The following is a 20,133-nucleotide window of genomic DNA, read 5'->3' as shown; positions in this document are numbered from 1 at the left end:
GGTGTACGGAAACAGTCCTCTGCTGTTCATCTGTGTTTTGATTTTCAATGACAGGATTAATAGAAACAAATGAGTCGGGTTTACTCACTGCGGTAATGAGCGCTGTTGGTCCGTTGCCAGCTGACCGGGCTGAAACCGCAGGAGTGGGTTGAGGCGTAACGGGATGATGGTAGAGAGTGCGGCATGCCTTCCGTAACGGCGGATCAAACGATTGTGCCGCGAGCATCGACGGGAAAGCCCTCCGCCGACGCGTGAAAAACCAAGCGGCTAGAGTCTCTAGGAGAGCGGCCGAACTGTCCATGCTCGGACCACCCAAGCCAAATAGTTCAAAACTCGAGCTCTCCCTTAAACTACCGACCAGGTGCCTAAGTTTGTTAATGTCCAGAATGTTCGTGGTGAAGGTAGTGGATGAGAGATAATTGTCAAAGAATACTAACTGTATATGTCTCTTGGGTGGGTCTACAGCCTGGATTACGCTCCGGCAGTAATCCCATAGCTGCGTGAGCGATCTCTCCTCCGTGGCAACTCCTGAGTTTGCTGGGTCCATGGTGGTTGGCGGGATCATTCTGTCATGGTCTGGCTGGCAGACCGCGGGGATGTGGGGAAAGGAGGACCCAAAACGCAGACTCTGCGATGCAAACAGTGCTCTTTATTTACAGTGGAAAGGCTGTAAATACAATAACTCCCCGTTGCTCCCTCGAACCCCGTGTGCGTGCTTCCCTCCGATATCTGTGCTCGTGCTCCCCGCTGTTGTGTTTCCGCACCCCCGTGCGTGCTGCCTCTCCGGACCACTCCTCCTCCTGTAGGAAAACCAGAGACGCAGCCGTCAACACTAACCCTCGGCGGGCATATACGAACAACACAGACATATGCTGACACACTAACTTGGTAAGATAACTCAATGATCCCGCGTCGGTGGGAGCTCCAAGACTCTCCTAAGTAGCTCCCCCGACGAGCCCTGATCAGCGGCAGGTGTGTGGCTTCGGGTGTGGCCAGTCCCTCCGCAGGGCCACACCCCTCAGGCCTGCAGGTGGCCGAGCTCCATCCTCCAGGCACACCCGCAGACATACACACCCATACCTCGCCTAAACATATGAGTGGGACACAGACTAACACAGCACAGAGAAACACACATATGTACACGCACAGAGAAGGAGAAACGACACCAAAAATACATAATAATAATAATACACAGGTCCATGACTGCCCAGGGATCCTGGGTCGCCCAGTCCCAGGACCCTGACAGGAGGAGTGGCCTAAGGGTACATCTGTCACCATCTTACAATTCTGTGATTGAAGCCATTCCCCAACTCTCTGTGAATGGGACTCATGGACATTGATCAGTGGTTGTTGATCAATGGTCATGAGAATTTGCATAATTAGGATTAAGGAACTGACCTCCCAGCCCATTGTTCCTCAGTGGGCTGGTTTCAGTCATTGTGCAAATGTCCTGTCTATAAGATTGAAACCTGCAGTCAGCTGAGACTGAAGACGTCACCTGATGATGGCGAAACATTTCTCCCACAAAACGCTACGTCCAGATGAACAGAAGCAACTTTTGGAGACATAGTTTGTGTAATTCTACATAGGTTTGTTTGTTAAGGGATGCTGTGTAACTCTCGGATTTTTCACCACAAATGTCAGGCAGAATAAGCGTGTGTGTAACTGGGCCGGTTCCAGACAGGCATATATGAGGGGGCACGTGGTGGCAACGGAGGTGGCAAAGGGGTGGGGGTTGGGTGGAGTGCTCTGGATAACAGTCTTTGTCATGTAATTGGACTGTACTTGTTCAGGCCTCTACCCTAAAAGGGCCTGACCAACTTGGGTGTCCCACCTGAAGGCTAAGCTTCTGCTGGTCTAGCTTTTAGCGTCACTGAGGCACACAACCCCCCTGACCATGTTAAGGTGGCAATCCCTCAGGGGGAAACAGATAAGCAAAAAACCAAAACAACAAAAAATAAAATAAAATATTTCTCATTAGATTCCAACAAGTGAAAACATTTACCTTAATTGGATGGTCTATATCAAATATATTCAAGCCCAGCAATAACACTTCTCACTACTGCCAATATTAACAAAACTAAAAAAAAGTAGGCCAACTTAGAAAGAAAAAGACAATTCACTTTTCAGTTTTATTTGTCATATGCAAGTTAGCACAGGGTCAACATTGCAATGAAATGTGTTTGACGAGCAGCAGTCACTCAGCAGCATGATACAGTAGGAGAAAATATAAGAAAATAAAACAAAATAATAAAGAAAATAGAAAAATAGTAAGGAGCAAAATATTAGAGAGACGTGGTAAAAGAGAAAAGATGACTAAATATATTTGTATTGTTATAGTTCAAAATATTGGGGATGGAGACAAGAGAAAAAACCACAATAACAACACTGGTCCGGCCGGGTCAAGTCAAGCGATGATTTTAATGATCACACGCGTGGGAGATGGACACTGTATGCAGACAGCCTCAGATCTCCAAATGGTGGAGCATTGATCAAACTCTTATAGCCTCTGGTTCTCCCACCTTATCATAAAAGCCTAAACATTCACATGCTTTCTCTCACACGGTGCCTAAGCTACGACCTTGGCTCCCTGTTTATCTGCTCCTGCTGAGATGGGGCAGAAAACTCCAGCATGCTCTGTTCTCTTCTAATCAGACAAATAAGGCGATGACTCTCTGCAAACAGTATTTCTTATAACATCATAAAACAATATCATTCATCCACAATAAATCAGCAGTCTAATGTAATGCAAATCAGTTTAACAAATGCAATAGTTATCAGCTTCTTCTAATTCAGGAGAATAATGCAAACTAAGACTACATAATAATTCACAATCTTTAGTTAGGGGTCTAACATGGCATAAAATAATATTATAATCTAACAGTATCTATAAATATAAATATATGTACACTAGTGATTAAATAAGAAAAACTTGAAAAAAAAATATGGCGGGAGGGCAGATGCGACATTGCACAGGAATGAGCAGCAGGAAATTACAGTATTGCACTTTTAAATATAAATATCAATAACAATAAAGTGAAGGGACCAGTCCAGATTAAACAATTCACCAGGTCCTGAAAAATAAAACTGAAAAATAGAAACACAGAATAAAATAAAATATCTATCAGATCTTCACAGCCAACAACATAAAATCTATCTTAATTAAATTTGCAAAATAAAGTAAGAATAATTTGAGACGTTCATTTCATGAACACTCAAATTAACAGAGTCACATTAAACGCACCTCATTGCTGCAGCTGCACTTCACCTCAGAGGTAGGTTAATAAATTGGATTTAACTGAACCACAGTACTTTCACACGTGTTCTTTATATACTCGAGTCTAGTTTAAAGGCGGTGGCAAGATGCGTCAAACGCGCAGTGCACCAACTTTACGCACAACGGTCCGTGCGGAGCGCTCCACCAGGTTTTAAAACAAAGTCCTGCAATTAAAAAGACATTTAAAAAAAAGTTTCTAACAAATACAAAATGAAAACAATAAAATACTTCACTGTCAGTTACAGTCGCTATGATTTTGATGATATTTGCTGCATCATTTTTCTGCCCTGTGTAAAACTTACATTTTCTGAATGTTGGGAAAATCTTTAAAGACTATTCTTATTTCATTGTGGGTTTTTTTGGACACATTTTTGTAGCTCGCTTGCTTCAGGAGGTCAGAGTTTAGATGTGTGATGTCATCAGTAAGCGCAGAAAAAGAAAACAGTGTCTGAGACGTGAGAGCAACGTTTTGCTGATGATACGCTGCTGCCTGTAAACTCCAAACCTGAACTGAGGAGAATAAAGTTGCCAAAAGGAGAATGGAGTCATGTCTCTCTGAGGGTGCAACACCTGCCTACTGACAAACCTGACACCGGGTCACTTGCGTGCTAACAGTGATGCGATGTTTAGCCAGCAGTTTCCTGGCCACTACTTCAGGTGGCTTCTTGTTGCTGGACCGATGTACAGGCTGGCATTTCCCTGGACCCGGCTCTTGAGCCGTTCCTGGACTCCTCTAACACTGATGTGTGTTTACCTGAGCAGTGTGTTTAGTTCTGTGTGGAGCGTGTTGGAGTACGAGAGCGGAGCAAGAGTGCGAGAGTGAGTGGAAGAGCCCGTTTTCCTCCCTTCCTTGGATCCTTGGAGCCCCGATCATTCCTCACTCTTTGTACTTGGTTCACTCGGTGTTTGTTTCCGTCTGCGCTCGAGTCCATTCAGTCAGCCCTGACAGTCACAGGTTTTACAGATGCTTTTCTAATAAAGTTATGTAATACAAATATATGAATATTTTAATATTACATTTATTTTCTGGTAATACAAAAAGAAAGAAACTGAGAGACGCTGTGAATTCTGGGATAATTACAGCGGAGTGTGTTGAGTTTATGACATTTACAGTGTGAACCAGGTGAAGATAAACTGACCTTACAGGACAAACCCGTCTAAACGCTGGATAATAATGGACGTGGCAGCGTTCTGTAAGTACCAGCCAGCTGTTCAATTATTCAATCAACACCCTCATGATGCTGAGGAGAGGGGGCTTAAGGGTTTTTAGTAAGTTAGCTGCGTACAATAATGAAGGTTCAGCACACACATAGGCTTGCTTTTGATTAGCTAAGACCTCCTGGCATTAGGGGGTATTTTCACTGATTGATTTTGGTGTTTAACTCCATAGAGGTCTTTTCAAAATAAAGGAAAGGATGAACATTTGAGAACACTTCCAGGCCGGTGGTCAGTTTTTCCCTGATAACAAAATCTCTGAGAGCGGGAAGGAAGAAAAACATTGTTTACTCCCATTTTATAGTTGTTGCCGTGCAGTTTATAGTTAAATTTATGAAAAATGCAAACAATGTGACAGCAATAAAATCACATTTTTTGCATTAACTTGGACTTTTTATTGTCATTGTGCAGTTTCTTGCACAGCAAAATTGGGTAGCTGAACCACAAAGGTGCTAAAGTAAGAAGAAGAGAAACCAATATGCAACGAAGGCGGAAAATAAAGAAATAATTAAATAAATAGAATAAAATTAAAAACAGTGTATAGTATACATATGTGAGTGGAACTATATACATGGTGTATGTGTAGGAAACATTGAAACAGACTGGGACCAAAAATATTGCACAGAACATGGAAAGACTGAGAACAAGGTGATTCCCAAAGAGATGTGAGCAGGAAACCTGGTGCAGCTCTGTCCCCTAAACATGCAGAAAGAGAACCACAGCTGAACTGATGCATCAGTGTGAGCCTCCCCCATATCCGATCTGACTTACTAAATGTATTATAAATGAGGTCTCAGTTGTAAGTTTTTAATTTTACATTACATGCTCCCTTTGGTCCCAGCTGCTCTAATAAATGAAGCCATCGAGGGTAAACACAAATATTAAGAGCTGAGCGAGGTGAGGGACGGGCAGGGTCGCTCTCTTTCACCGCTGAATCATCTCGGAGAGGGGATTGAAACGACTGAATGGCCTAAATTGAAATAGCTGCGGTTCAGCTCAGAGGAGAAAAATGGAGCTTGAAGGACTATTATGTGATGGGATGACACAGCCGTAAAGATTCATCCAATTTTATGGCCACATACAGTCGAGACATTAACTCCATCGCCCCATCCATCCGGCACACGGCCAAGTGCGCTTGTGTGCTTCGTATGAGACTCGATCTGCTTATGTAAGTTTATTTATCTGTGCATCGAAATAAGTCTCAATTAAACCAGCCATTGTATCGTCCAATCGAAAGCTGCGTTTTACCATCTGAACCTTTACTCTGGTCTTTATTCACCTGTGTGTGAGAATGTTCTGCAGCGCTCTTTATGATGTGACACATTTCAGAGAAAGCTTAATATATACTGGACGCAGCTTTGACAGGAAAAGCAGTTGTAGCTGAAACAGGAAATGACATCAAAATCCTTTTGAACCAACGTCGCCCCCTGCTGGCCATTAGGACTTCAGCGCTGGCTCCACTTCGTACACCTGGAGGCAATGATCATGTTTAATCACATCTTCACATCATAATCAAGTCGTGTTGATTATAACCATCATAATCAACACGACCGACAGAAAGTCAGGCGCAGGTTAAAGTCCAAAAGAGGGTTTTTATTTAACCCCAAAACAAAGTGGTTGAATTATACAGTAAAATCTCAATCTTGGGTCCATAATAGAGTCTCAGAACTCTACTCCATACACTGAAAAAAATATGTTGTTGGATTTACTTAATTCAATGGTGGACATTTGTTGCACACAGATGTTTTGCTTTGGCAGCAACTTAAACAATTGAGTTAAATTAACACAATTTATTCATGTTCAATAAACCTGTGCAATTTGTGTTGATAAAATGTGACTTAAACATGTTTTGATGAAGTAATTTGAGCTCTTGAAATATTTTAATCCTTCACAATTTTCTCACTTTATCCCAACACCATTCAATAACTTTTACCCAATACTACTTGGTCACTTAAATACTACATGTTATCTTCAAATTACATTTTGCTATTATATTCTAGTATCAAATACACAATTTTCAAATGGAGGCCTTATAACAGATTGTATTGTTCTCTTCCAAGATGGTTGCTGGCATCCACCAGTAACCTTTAAAAACAAAATGTCTAATTTCACTGCAGTAGGTAAAGAATTAAACTGACATTACTCCTCCACTGAATCTATATAAATCAACAGTTAAATAATGTCAGTTCTTCCGTGTTCTCTGAAATCAATCACAGCAAAGAAATTAGACTCTTTCTTTTGAAAAATGTTACAGGACAATACAAAACATTCTATTTAAGGCCTCTGACGTCAAGATTCAGTTAAACAACAATTATAACTAAACAATTTGAGGTAATGTTAGTTTCCATTAACATTAAATTAGGTTACTGAATTGGCAAACACCTTCCTATCAACATTACCCATTTTACCCCAATAACTAAAGAAATTAGCACCTGCAGGTCAAAACCTTTATTCAAGAGACGCAAAAATAACATTGATACAGTGACTGTCAAAAATTACAGCACTGATCATACTGTGACATCTTGGTTCAAAACAGCAAGCTTAGAAATATTCAACGTTCTTTACTTCAACTGAATGAAACTGAAAATACCATTTCACACGACCCATATGGGATATTTAGACTGCATAACTGTTCATGCTACATCTCTTCACTAGTAAAAGAAAGAAAAAATACAAAGAGAAATTGAAAAATGCTGCCAAACAGACAAACAGAGAACTTGTACAGAGCAAAAGGAAAAACAAACAACAACAAAAAAACGGCTTGTCCTCGTGGCAGTTGCAGTGTATATAAAAATGAACCCTGCGATCTGCTCCTGGAACTGAGCTTCAAAAATGCAGCAGAACAAGTGTGAGATTTAAATGTCCTCTCACCTAGAGCTGATCACCTCACATGCATAACAGTGAGCTTTCCTTGCAGGAGCAGTTTTGTCTCAGTTGTGAGCTTTTCTTGAGAGCTGAGTTGCATCCAACTCCATTACCACCCATTGAATCACCTCAAAAGTGTAGCAGAGCTGTGATGGGTAACTCATATTGAAGGAATAAAAAAGGTCCAAACAGCATGGCTACTGCAAAGGTCACGTTATCCAGATCTTGAAGAACTACTATACCCTCTATCTCTGCTCACAACTGATCTTAAAGTATTTGCAAAAGCTCTCGCATTGCGCCTGGAAAGAGTTATCCATGTTTTGGTCAATGCAGACCAGACAGGATTTATCCGAGGGCGGCTTGCATCTGATAACATAAGACGGCTGTTGCACATCATAGATGCCGCTAACAGCTATCAAAATCCATGTGCAGTATTTTCACTTGATGCAGAAAAAGCCTTTGATAGGCTAGAGTGGGACTATATGTGGATGGTATTAAAACACTTTGGGTTTAAGCAGAAATTTGTTGCTATGATTCAAACACTATATCACTCACCTCTTGCTAGTGTCTTAACAGGGGACCTGGTCTCTCCCCCTTTCACGCTGCAGCGTGGAACGAGGCAGGGTTGCCCTCTCTCTCCTCTCCTGTTCTGCCTCTCTCTAGAGCCCTTAGCACAAGCCATTAGACAGTCCACGATTTCTCCCATAAGAATTGGTGGTCATAATCATATCATATCTCTATATGCGGATGATATTATTCTGTTTTTGGACAACTATGAGACGTCCATCCATCCATTGATTAAAAACTTTGACCATTTCAGCTCTCTATCTGGCTACAAAATAAACTGGTCGAAATCTGCTTTGATGCCTTTGAACGATAAAGCTACGAAAGTTTCCTTACCCAGTTGTGTTCAGATCAAAAGCACTTTTACTTATCTGGGCATTTCAATTCATAATAGTATTCCAAAGATAATCAAGGAGAATTTTACTACTATGCTAAATAAGATCAAATCCGACTTTCAAAGATGGGACAATTTAAAAACTTCGCTTCAGGGTAGAATCAACACAGTAAAGATGAACATACTGCCACGGCTTAATTTCCTTTTTTTTATGTTGCCACTCTCTCCTCCTCTAACTTATTTTAAAGACGTACACTCTGCGGTGTCTAAATTTATTTGGAATGGCAAAAGGCCTAGGATACGTTTGTCAACATTGCAGCGGCCCAAATTGTTTGGTGGCCTGGCAGTACCAAACTTTGAGTTTTATTACTGGTCATTCCAAATCAGGGCGCTTAGTACGTGGGTCAACCCAGAGACTACTACTGCGTGGAAAATGATCGAATCCGCCAAGGCAGCACCGCATAGACTACAAGATCTTCTGTTTGCTAATGTTCCCGCCAATACGCTCTACAACAACAACGAATTTGGACCTATCATTGCCAACTCTATACAGGTATGGAGGAGGATAGAACGGCGGCTGGGTGCTCCAGTTAAATTTTGTAAAAGCTCACCACTCTGGCATAATTTAAAATTACTATGTGGCAGCCGACCATTTGTTCAACCCTCTTGGTTCTCACTCGGGATAAACCTTTTTGATGATCTATTCAACGCCCAAGGCCTCTGCTCATTTCAGGACTTAAGGACACGTTTTTCTCTTCCTGCATCTTCTTACTTTGTATATCTGCAGCTCAGATCAGCTTTAAAAGCATACGGTGTCCCCTGGGACTCTCCTCTTCCCTCTCATCCCATGTTGGACTGGATCCTGCCTAAATCTGGCAGACCCTCTGTTTCCAAAATCTACAACAAATTAGCTGAACATGGTATGAAGTCCCTGCCCATTGAATCTATTTGGGTCAGGGAACTGGGAGAACTACAGGTTAATATAGACTGGGATACAGTGTGGTCTAATCTGAGTTTGACTTCTAAGAACCTGGCGCATCAATTAATTCATTTCAAAACCATACACAGAACATACATTACGCCCTATAGGAGGTTCCAGATGAAACTACAGGCTACGTATTACTGTCACATCTGCAATGATTCATCACCTGGCACGTTTTTGCACATGTTTTGGGACTGTCCTGTGGTATCCGATTTTTGGGTCTTTGTGAACTCTGTGTTATCTGAGGTACTGGAAGTTTTTTATGTTCCCAATCCTGGTCTTTGTCTCCTTAATGATACCTCTGAAATCTCCTTAAAACAAATGCAATGCAAAATGTTGTTCGCTGGATTTACATCCGCAAAGAAGACTATTACAAAGCAATGGTTCTGTCCTGACATTTGTATGGAATCATTCTGGAGACGATGTCTTATCCGTGTTATTGGTTTTGAACATACCACAGCAAAATTAAATAAAGCTCAACCCACGACTGTTGACGCTTGGAAAATCTTCTCATCCAGAGTTATCTCCTGGAAGAGGCAATAATTGGTTTTAACTTTGTGTTTTTGTGTCTTTTCTTTGCTGTCCCTATGCCTTGTTTGCTAATGTTTGCTTTGCTACTGCAGTTTACAGTTGTGCTGTATATGTCTGTACCCCCCCCCCCCCCAACCCCGTTTTAAATCAATAAAATGTTGATCACAAAAAAAAAAAAGAACTACTATACCCTCGATGATGATGCCAACATCAGAAAAGTCATTGCCTGGTGCATCTCTGGAGACAGATGTTCATTGTGGTTTTCTCAATCTGTGCAGTGGCCTCAGTCAAGTCCTGGTTAAACACAAAACATTTTTTTAAGATTCCCTTTTAAACTCATCTCTTTTGAATCTACCAGTTCTAATGTTAGAGTAATTTAAACCATAGTAAATAGCTATAGCCAAAGAGTGGCCTGCCATGCTGCCATTCATGGTCTAACAGAGTTTCTAAGACAGAGTGAAAAACATAATAATTTCAAATGCTTTACATTAGTTTTTGTTAGAAAGACACCGGCCCATCAGAAATCCAGGTTATGTCACTCAGAAGATGTTAGAATTTAGACTTTCAGCCCCACAATTTGGTTAGCTGTTGGTCTTTTTTTTTTTTCAAACAAAAGCTAATGTAAATACTGGTGGGATTTTTCTTTGTTCACTAGAATGACAAATTTAAAGTTTTTTCACACTGATGTGACCCCTAATACAGGGGTGGGGCCTCAAGGGCCGGCGGCCGAGTTCACTACCAGGCCTCATGTGAACTTCAAATTATTAAAGAGGACTACTGGTCCTAACCAGTCCAATGAGGATCAAGTGGATAACTAAATGCATTTTTAAATGTTGCAAAGCCACAATCTACTCATAAAACACTCACCATGAACTCCTGCACCAAGATGTTGCAATTGTCTTTCACACAGATGCGGAGCACTTTGATGAGACTCCCTTTGAGCATTAATGTCATCCTAAAGTATTATAACAAAGAAAACAGAGATTTGTGAACTTTTCAGTAGCACAGAAGAAAATGATCCCAGACAAAAACTTGACTTTTTAAACCAGTCAACATGCAACACCAGCATCTACAAAGCAATATCAAAAATTCCTGTTTGACATCAACTTTATGGATATATAGTTTCCAGAACATATATTTTTAAAAAAAGATAATTTTTTCTCAGTGGGCCAGTAAATGCATGACAAAAAAGAATGGCATCCTTTCAGTGGAATCAGTACTCACAGGTAATAGTTGACTGTTTCAATGGATGCAGCATAAAAATCTTTTACTGACCTAATGCAATACATATACACTTTGTAGTTAAAGAATTTTAAAGTTCTTACTGTCATAATGGCAGCTACATCCTTTAGCTTTGTGCACTGTTCCCCCGATCACTTTGCAAACACTTTCAGCAGACTGTCAGAGAGAAACTCAGCTCCGTCAGAAACCTTGACTGTATGCATGGTTGGGATGCACTGGAATGCTGCATTTTATCTGAAATGACATAAAATTATTTTGAAATAACAGCAGGCACTGTGCTTGGTTAGTCAGTAATGTTTTGTTGAATAAAAACTGTGTTTCCAGATCTTATGGGATTAAAAATAATCCAAAGATGTTTGTTTCTGATTTGCAACCCAAGAACCCACAAGTTACAACCTCATTTTAGTTCAAGTGTGCATTAATGTGAGTCCAGTAATCACCTTTCTGACAATACATACAGGTATAAGTTAAACCTATGGCAGATTTTGGATTTCTCAGTTGTATTAATAGGGTGGTCTATTTGTGTATGCATGCACCTAATAATTATAAAAAACCTATTATAATTAAGTTACAGAAACCTTAAGCGAAAATAGAATATACTTTCTTACCATAACACCTTGAACCCACAATCCATCAGCTGACTCCTGGTGAAATGCAGAATAGAGGTCATCTCTCAATGTGCAGCAAAAAAAACAAAAACAAAAGGACAGCAGGTGAGGGCAGGAGGGGTAGGGATGTAAGCTAGCATAATGCCGCTGATGATATTAGCTAAAGCTGTTCAATGTCCAAAATCTCACTAACACCACGGTGCAGTAAATACACAATGTAACTGAAGAGTCAGTTGGCAAATCTATTCACACAGAAAACCAAATTATGTTATGAGTGCCTCGTAATTAGGTTTAATGTGATATTACGGCTCTTGTGCCAAAGACAAATTCAAATGAAAAAGCGCCAATTCTTTGACAACAGATAAAACAGCAAATAAGCTAACGGCTCTTTTTTAGCATGTTACATGGCGACACTCTAGACATTTAACTACATTTGGCTGAAATATGGTAAATATTAATTCAAAAAAATCAAGACATACCAAAAACGTAGAGTTGGCTGCTCGACTTGACTGAGATGGATGCCTTTTTTAAACCACGATCCAAAGCCCGCGAGATGAAATCACGCGTGGTTTCACGAGATTTAACGTTGCTATCTTATTGACTTACTTCACCTGAACATGATATGAACAATTTAATACACCGTTTCTGCATACCATGTAGTTTTTACACTATATAGTTACATTTATCTTTAAAACATGAGGTAATTGTGTTAAATACATGCAAGATGCTTACATAAATCCAAGAGATGGCCAGTCCCTTTTTTTCCAGTGTAGCTGACAACAACCAACCCTACTACCTCAAACTGACCTCGCTAAACGAGACAAAGGGAGACTTGAACAGTGGCTGATCAGCTCACAAAAACAGGTTTCTGTGTGTTCTACCCATTTTACTAACGGAAACTAACGCGCCAATGGCCCAGAGCCATGACATCACCCTACCTGCAGGTCTCCACATAGGCTTGCTCCGCCCCTTCTCCACTTTTTAGCTCATCAGCCATGGGACTGCAGCTGCCACTGAAGTCATACAGTGTAAACTGAATGTGCACTTATTTTAGAGCCCAGTGTTATGTGATCGTATAAGTAAAGTTCTTTATAAGTTAAGAAAGAAAAATATACGTGTAGCGTTGTGTGTAAGCCTCTAACACTCATGTGTGGTCGATCTTGTGTGGCTGTCACTGCAGCCATCACAGCGACTATGGTGGAATAACCAACTTCTTTATGACGTCAGCTCAGCTCAGCCATGTCTGAGCTGTCGGGGCCTTTGGAGCGTCTCTAATACAGTCTGACAAACATGGCTGTGCAGTTAGTTTGTTCAGGTAAGTGAAATCCTGCCTTCATCCCTCAGAAGCAGAGATGCTCAGTGTCAGGAGATGTTCCTGCTTGAAATGAGCAGGGTGTCCTTTAACATCTGGAACAGCTGCCGTCTTTTTAAAAATACGAACTAAAAACACTTCCAGGAGTCAGGCTGTAATCCAGCTCTGCTTGCTCCAACAATTCCCCGCTTTTATCGGCACCTCACAGGATCATTTTGATGTAATCTGTCCCTAAATCCGAGTCCACGGTGATCCCACTGCTTTCCCCCACAGTCACAGCTACAGCGTGGGAGAAGATGAAGCTGCACACGGGAAGTAGAAGACTCGGCTGCAGTGTAGAGGTTGGTAAAGAATTCAGTCCAAAATCTGAATAACCCCATGGTGAAAACCAACGCACCTGCACCGTGCAGCACTGAACTTGTTGCATTTGTAACTGGGCCACATGCTGAACCATAAAAACCACCATAGCAGCCGTGTGAGTCACAGTTTTACCTCCTCCTGCTCTCGTTGTGTGTGATTTCTCCAGCTGTGTCTCATTCGCTCGTTATCCCTCTGTGTATTTAAGCCTTTTGTCCTGTTACTGACTCGTCTGCTTGTCATCCACTGCTAACCTTACATGTCTCAGATATTCATGTAAGCTTAAACTGCACGAACATGAAACGTGAAGCAGCAGTCATCAGGCGAGCCAGCACCGACTCTGATTTTGGTCCAAGCTTCTGTTGGGTTTGTAATAAAACATCATCCAAACTGTTGACGCAATGTCTTCTTTAATAGATGTGCACATTACGTTTTTACAGCAGCAGACATCCTGCCAAGTATCATGCCAGACAGCCGTCATAAAACACTTGACGTGACTTCAGGTTCCTCCTCTGCTAATATCCCAGCAGTGCTGTGCAGCCATAAAGGCCATTAAAGGCAAATCTACCTGATTACTGTTGATTTTTGACGACTTGTTACTTCTTTCCCAGCTAATCAGTGCAAAGTGCAGTGGGATGGGTCGGTGTGTGGGTGTGTCACAGTCCTGCGCCGCTCTGCTGTTTTGGGTTTTTAGTCGAGAGATGAAGGTCGGAGTGCCGGGTTCCCGCTGAGCTCATCCTCAGCCAGGATTTAAGCACCTCTCATCCAGATTGTTTGCTGTTGTTGTAGTAGTAGTCTTCACAGGATAAGAATTACAAAGTGCTTTACAACAATACAATAAATAGCCCCTTCATGAGTTCCAGTGTAACCTCTGTGTTTGTCTGTTCCCAGTTAGACTCCTCCTGCGCTTGTCCCCACCGAGCTGTCCTCCCTCTGTGCATCAAATCACCATCCTGCTCACCCTCCTGAGACTCAGAGTGACTCCAGTGAATCCTCCTCCGATTACCCAGGTAGGCAATCATCATACTGCACACCGGGACCTTAATGTGGACGTCCCAAAAGTTAGGGTTGCGTCTTGATGAACTGAATCCTTACCTGGATGAATATAATAGAAATGCCCTCACTGGATAAATGATCCAGCAGCAAAGTGACAAAGGCAGATGGAGCACACACACAGGAAACAAGAGACTGTAGCAAATTCCACATAAGAAAGGCTGTTCAGTTATTACAAATAACATGCTCGGTTTCACAGAAATGTGCAGCTGAGTGGGATCATTTGTTATAAAGATGCTTAAAGACAATAACAGACTATTTTACAGAAAACTGTTCAAATACCAGCAGATGTAAACGAGATGTTATGTTTGTTGGGAGCAATGATCGAGCGCGTATGAAGATTAACTCGCCCCTCTCTCAGTGACACTGGTCCCTGTAAACTCAACTGTCCAATCCTATTGGCCGACACCTCCGTCCTGCTTGTTCTTGTTAATAAACAGTCAAACAGATGACGGCGCTCACTGCAGGGCCTCGATTGGAGCCATTTGGCACATGGTAGTGTGTAAACTGTAAAACAAAAAATAAATAATTAGCAGAAAAAAATAGAAACCCTTTACTGTCAGTGTACATGTACAATGAAACTGGGGGTGCTCCACACCTACAGTGTTAAAAACAAATAGTAGACACAGAAATAAACAACAGAACACAAAAGAAGAAAGAAGTTCCTTGGTGCCTGGAAGTTTAAAGAGCCTAAGGTGTGAGGACAGTCTGTGTGGGAGTGTCCTGAGTGACGAGGGTCACTCAGACCACGGCTCAGATTGGTGAGGTGGGTGGGCAGGGGTGGGGTGTGGAGAGGAGGGGTAGTGTTTGTTAACAGTCTTCCGCCATGTCCACAGTGAGACGGCGTTTTCGGTCAAGGAAAACGCTGCGTTTTGAAAACGCTGCGTTTTGAAAACGCTCTCCAAAGGGGATCCGATGTCAGACTTTAGTCATGTGACCAACTAAACTGAGACAGTGGAGGGCATTACACAGAGTTTTGTTTGAGAGCCGTATTACAGATTAATATCAGTCGTGTACATGCTCCAGGGAGCTTTTCTTCAAATTCTTTCATTCTCACTCGCTTTTGCAACTTTTAAAAACTCGGTGCTTTTCCTCGACACAGCTGTTCAGAAACAACTGGAAACGGCAGAGTGGACGCAGAGCGTTTCCGGAAAACGCCATTTTCAAATTTATCCGGGTAAGTGTAGACGTAGCCTGAACGGCCCCAGAGGAAGAAGCTGTTAGTGAGTCTGGAGGTTTGGGACCTGATCGACCTGAGGCACCGACAACAGGGCAGCAGGTCAAACTGGTGGGCGGAGTCACCTGTGGTGAGCCTTGTTTACGGTAAATGGACTGCTTCTTATAAAGTGCTTTACACAACTTGCCTCGCTCACTCATCCACACAAGCACTTTTTCTTTCTAACTTTCACACACATTCACACACCACGTTAGTGCGAAGAGCAACACGGGGTCAGCGTCTTCCCGACCGGAGCAGACGGCGATCAAACCACCAACGTTCCAGTCAGTAGAGCCTGACCTACAGCCTCATAAACCGTGTCACCAGCACTATGTAGCTAATATCAAGCTAACTGTTGCTCAGACATCGCACATGTTCCACGTGTTGAGGTCTGATGTGTGGTGGAAGCACAACCAGTTTGCAGATGTGCACAAAGGTTTTTGCTGCGAGAAGCTGTAAACGGCATCGTGGTTAATCTGAGGAATGAATTTACTACAAACAAAATGGAGCGTACAGACTGATGTGCACAGAGCTGCATGAGGAGCAACAAACAGACACTGATGATCGGAGCGACGGCTTTAAAAGAGTGTGGACAGGAAATGTGACCGAGCTGTATGCAGGTATGAAAGCAGCTGTAAGTGTGAGTGCAGGGAGACGCCGTACACTCAGTGACAGCAGGTATTTCCTGCCATGTTTGTGCATAAATACAGCTCGTGTCTAACGAAAGCCTAAAGTCACTAATAATTAGCAGTAGCTCATGTTTGTGCTTTCCACTCTCCGGATCGGATTAGCTGCTGTCTGCAAGCAACAATGAGTAAGTGGACCTCTGCACAGGCAGGTGGAGAAGGTGGAGCTCACGAGTGGCAGATCCTGTTTACAGAAGCCACGTGAGGCGCAGCTAATCAGAGGAGAGCGTGATTGCAGGCAGGCGCTAAAACGGCTTAAACACACAAAGAGCCGAGGCGCTGCTTAAAGGATCGGTTAGTTAAATAATGACTGTGGAGCTGCGTGTCGGCCCGACTCGTCCTACTGTACGTGTCAGTAACAGAGCTCTGCTATTGGATTGCATTAGATTGCACCAGCAGACGCCATTCATCCCTCTGAGTGTCACTGCCAGCATGTGCAGCTAAAAGCATCTTTTATCAAGTTTGTGTACGTGCCTGCAGAAATGACAGCTTCTGTTCTAAAAGCCATCATATGACCCAGTAGTGTCAATGCAAAGTATTGATTAGAGCGGGAAAACGAACTGATGGAAATGTGTTTCAGAGGTACTCGGGTTCGGATCAATGCGGGCGACTGATGCAAACAAACAGAAATGTGGGGAAATCGAACGGCGAGAAAGACTTTATTCACGCTTTAGCACAAACTCTCTGCTGTGATCGATGAACACAGAGCTCCAATGTAAACATAAAAATAATAATGCATTGCATTTATATAGCGCTTTTCAAGGCCCTCAAAGCGCTTTACAATGCCACTATTCATTCACTCTCGCATTCACACACTGGTGGAGGCAGCTACAGTTGTAGCCACAGCTGCCCTGGGGCAGACTGACAGAAGCCAGGCTGCCATATCTCGCCATCGGCCCCTCTGGTCATGGCAAAATGTGCCAAATAACACGCGAACAGCAGGCCGCCTCCAGCTTTAAAACACTGGTGATGTCACTGTGGTCTTCATCCCCCAGCTGGTCTCTGCTGCAGGGCTCTTCCTGTTTAAAGGGAGCTTTTCCTTCCCGTTCTTGCTCGTTGTCTTTACCCGACAATTTCACTAGCTGGGACCACATCCTTGGTAACGATGAGGAAGTGTGAAATGGTGCTGCGCTTTGGGGAAGGCCTCGAAGGGGACTGGCGACGGCTCTTGGGCCGGGCAGATCCCCATGTACGAGAAATGAATGAAGGAAAGGAAGAGAGGAGAAGAGGAGGAGAGAGGGAAAATGGGGGGGGGGGGCATGAACATGAGAACAGCAGGTATTGGAGGAGGGGGGTTTTTATAGCCTGAGGCCAAAGGGGCGTGAAGGAGGAGAGGTCCCGCTCCTGAAATTCAGATGATATCTCCACATAAAGCAGATGTTTTTGGTTTGTCACTAAATAATTATTTTATTCCCTTTAATAACTGATATACTTGGTAAAAAGCTCAGTGCAGTTCTTTCTATTTATCCATACAGTGAATAAAAGGCTCACTGTGTCAGCATCTGAACTACAGGGGGATTCAAACCAGAGCTCAGCGAGGGTCATCATTAATCGTCTGTTGTTACCATGACTGCAGGGTTTCTTTAAGGCTGCAGACCGTCTCACAGATGCAATCAGAGCTAATCAGTAAGAGTGACACCTATGATTACTGAAGTCAGTTTGTGTTGTGTGTGTGGGCTAATTGAAGTGGATTTCATTAAAGTCAAATTAAACTTTGTGTAATTTAGTGGAAGCCCAGGAAGCCTGCTGAGGGTCCCCAGATGCCCCTGAACCTGCAGCAGGAAGTGCTGACCCAATCAGCTCGCTAGGTGATGAATCACTGCATTAATCAAAGAGCGAATGAGTCAACAGGCGGTCAGCAAACCGGCATCTCAGCCAGCAGTGACCCATTGTTTGATTTCATGTTACATAAAGTAGCCTTTGATATAAGTCGGGCTGCACGCTCGCCGCACAACACAGCTTCCTCCTAACCGTATTTTGTCTCAGAGGGAACGCCGGCGCTGACAAAAGCAACAGTGATGATGTGGGCGTTGTGTCAGTGATTCCTGTGACAGCCAAGACAAAGAGGAAGACGATGCATATTAATTGATGGTCACATCCTGCGAGGACCTGAGGCTGAGAGGAAGTGATATATGGGGGTCCGACTCCTGTCGGGTCCACACGAGCCGCGGACGCTGCAGCAACCCGGCAGTGTGCAGTGCTGCCTTTAAGTGGATGCTAGAGGCTGATCGGCACACCTGCAGACTCACCGTTTGATATCATGTTCAACAACGACAAAAAATTACATTTATTACAACATGCATTAAATAATCACAAACAATTAAAATGCAAAATCAGTCATCGCAAGATTTCCAGCGCTGCCTCTGGAATCAGCATCACGGTGGGAACACGTCACAGTGACAGCTTCCACAGACGTTCAGTTCAGACTCGACGCTCACCTTCACTGGTTTTATTCTGTACTCGACTAGACTGGCTTTACATGAGTCGTAGTTCACAATGTTCCCTATTGTATGATGAACCTTCAGTCATCTCTCTTCTGATTGGTTGCCCCTCACAAACAGTTCCTTGTAGCTTTGGTTATATGAACGCACACCTGGACTTTCCCCCTAAGCAACAAACGTCATCATCATTGAACAGATGATCCAACCAGACCCTTGATGCACATTCGAGGAGTCGACCGCCGCGAGCTGAGGGGAACGCCGCTGATGTTTACTGTATTCGCTCACAGAGCTGTGACGCTCCGCCCGCACAGTTAAACATGATCAGGGAGCTAAACATGGAGCCACATGTCGACCTTTTCCAACAACGCGCAGACGCTCCGCGCTCAGCTCAGATTAAAGGTTAGTTACATTAATCAGGGCAAATATTTAATACAGAAAACATTAATTATATTTACACAAACACGAGCGGCTACGCACGTCTCGGGAAATTAAATCCCAAACTCTGTTTATTCCCACATCCATCAGCTCTTCTCACCTTCCGGTGAAGGTGGAGATCTGAGTTGCACAGAGGTGACACAGTGTTCCTTTTTTGGATGGCAGCTCGCATCGTGCAGAGCGTGGACGTTTGCAGCTCCACCAAAACATTTCGTATTAAAACGGGTTTTCGATTTCTAACCTGCAGCACTTATTGTACGTAAAACTTATCAGGACACTTCAAAGAAAATACTGCTTCCTTTTAAACGGTCCCTTTCTCCCACGGAGCTCCGTGTCTCCGCTGACAGCATCACTCTGCTGCTTCACATTTTGCACGAAGCCTGAGAGGAGTTCAGTAAAGTGTCAGACTTTTCAATCTTTTATCTCAGAAATGTCAACAGCTGAGTCAAACGCTCTCTTATTTTTATCTGGAGAGTGTGAGGCTGCTCAGAGGACTTCGGAGGAGGACGTAATCCTTCCACTGATCTGAAACGCTTCCTCCAGACCAGAGAAACTGACTTTTACTGGACAGTTAACTGTAGTTTAATGCACGCACACTTGCAGACGCAGCATTCCTGCCGGAGCGATGTAGGGACAAGTAGCTTTGGTCTTTGTGGCTGTTGCCATGGCAGCCGGATGACTGACAGGCGTGAGCACATGTTGCTAGGAGACGAGCAGAAGCTTTGCATACAGTATAATTTAATGTGTTTTCACAAATGGTGATGCTTACATTGTTGTCCAAACCGTCAGAGGCCAGGACTCTGACGCAGAGCAGGACAGGTATTAGAGCAGGGGTGCTCACACTTTTTCCGCATGTGAGCTACTTATAAAATGACCAAGTCAAAATGATCTACCCACTACAAAAATCCAAAACATATACTTATTTATAAATATATTGAGGATTCTTTATATCTACAATGTATATACATGCATAACCGCAATATCCAATATTTCACAACACAATTAACTATGTAAA

At 42.9% G+C, this 20,133-nt stretch overlaps 1 long non-coding RNA gene across 2 annotated transcripts; it reads right to left on the bottom strand.

Annotated features, from left to right (window-relative positions):
- Positions 1-646: 646 nt before the first annotated feature.
- Positions 647-12,087, bottom strand: LOC145423698 (uncharacterized). 2 transcript variants are annotated; one of them, XR_013904752.1, is made up of 5 exons: positions 11,619-12,087; positions 11,094-11,244; positions 10,636-10,723; positions 886-10,062; positions 647-800 (listed from the first exon to the last, which is right to left on the bottom strand). It is a non-coding gene; the product is annotated as an uncharacterized LOC145423698 (long non-coding RNA). The 2 variants fall into 2 exon arrangements; XR_013904753.1 differs by having other exon boundaries at positions 669-797.
- Between the last annotated feature and the right edge of the window lie 8,046 nt (positions 12,088-20,133).

The sequence above is a fragment of the Astatotilapia calliptera genome, chromosome 22, assembly GCF_964374335.1.
Source record: "Astatotilapia calliptera chromosome 22, fAstCal68.1, whole genome shotgun sequence".
Taxonomy (NCBI): domain Eukaryota; kingdom Metazoa; phylum Chordata; class Actinopteri; order Cichliformes; family Cichlidae; genus Astatotilapia; species Astatotilapia calliptera.
Note: the sequence above shows the minus strand (reverse complement) of the source record. Positions and strands in the feature narration are given on the sequence as shown.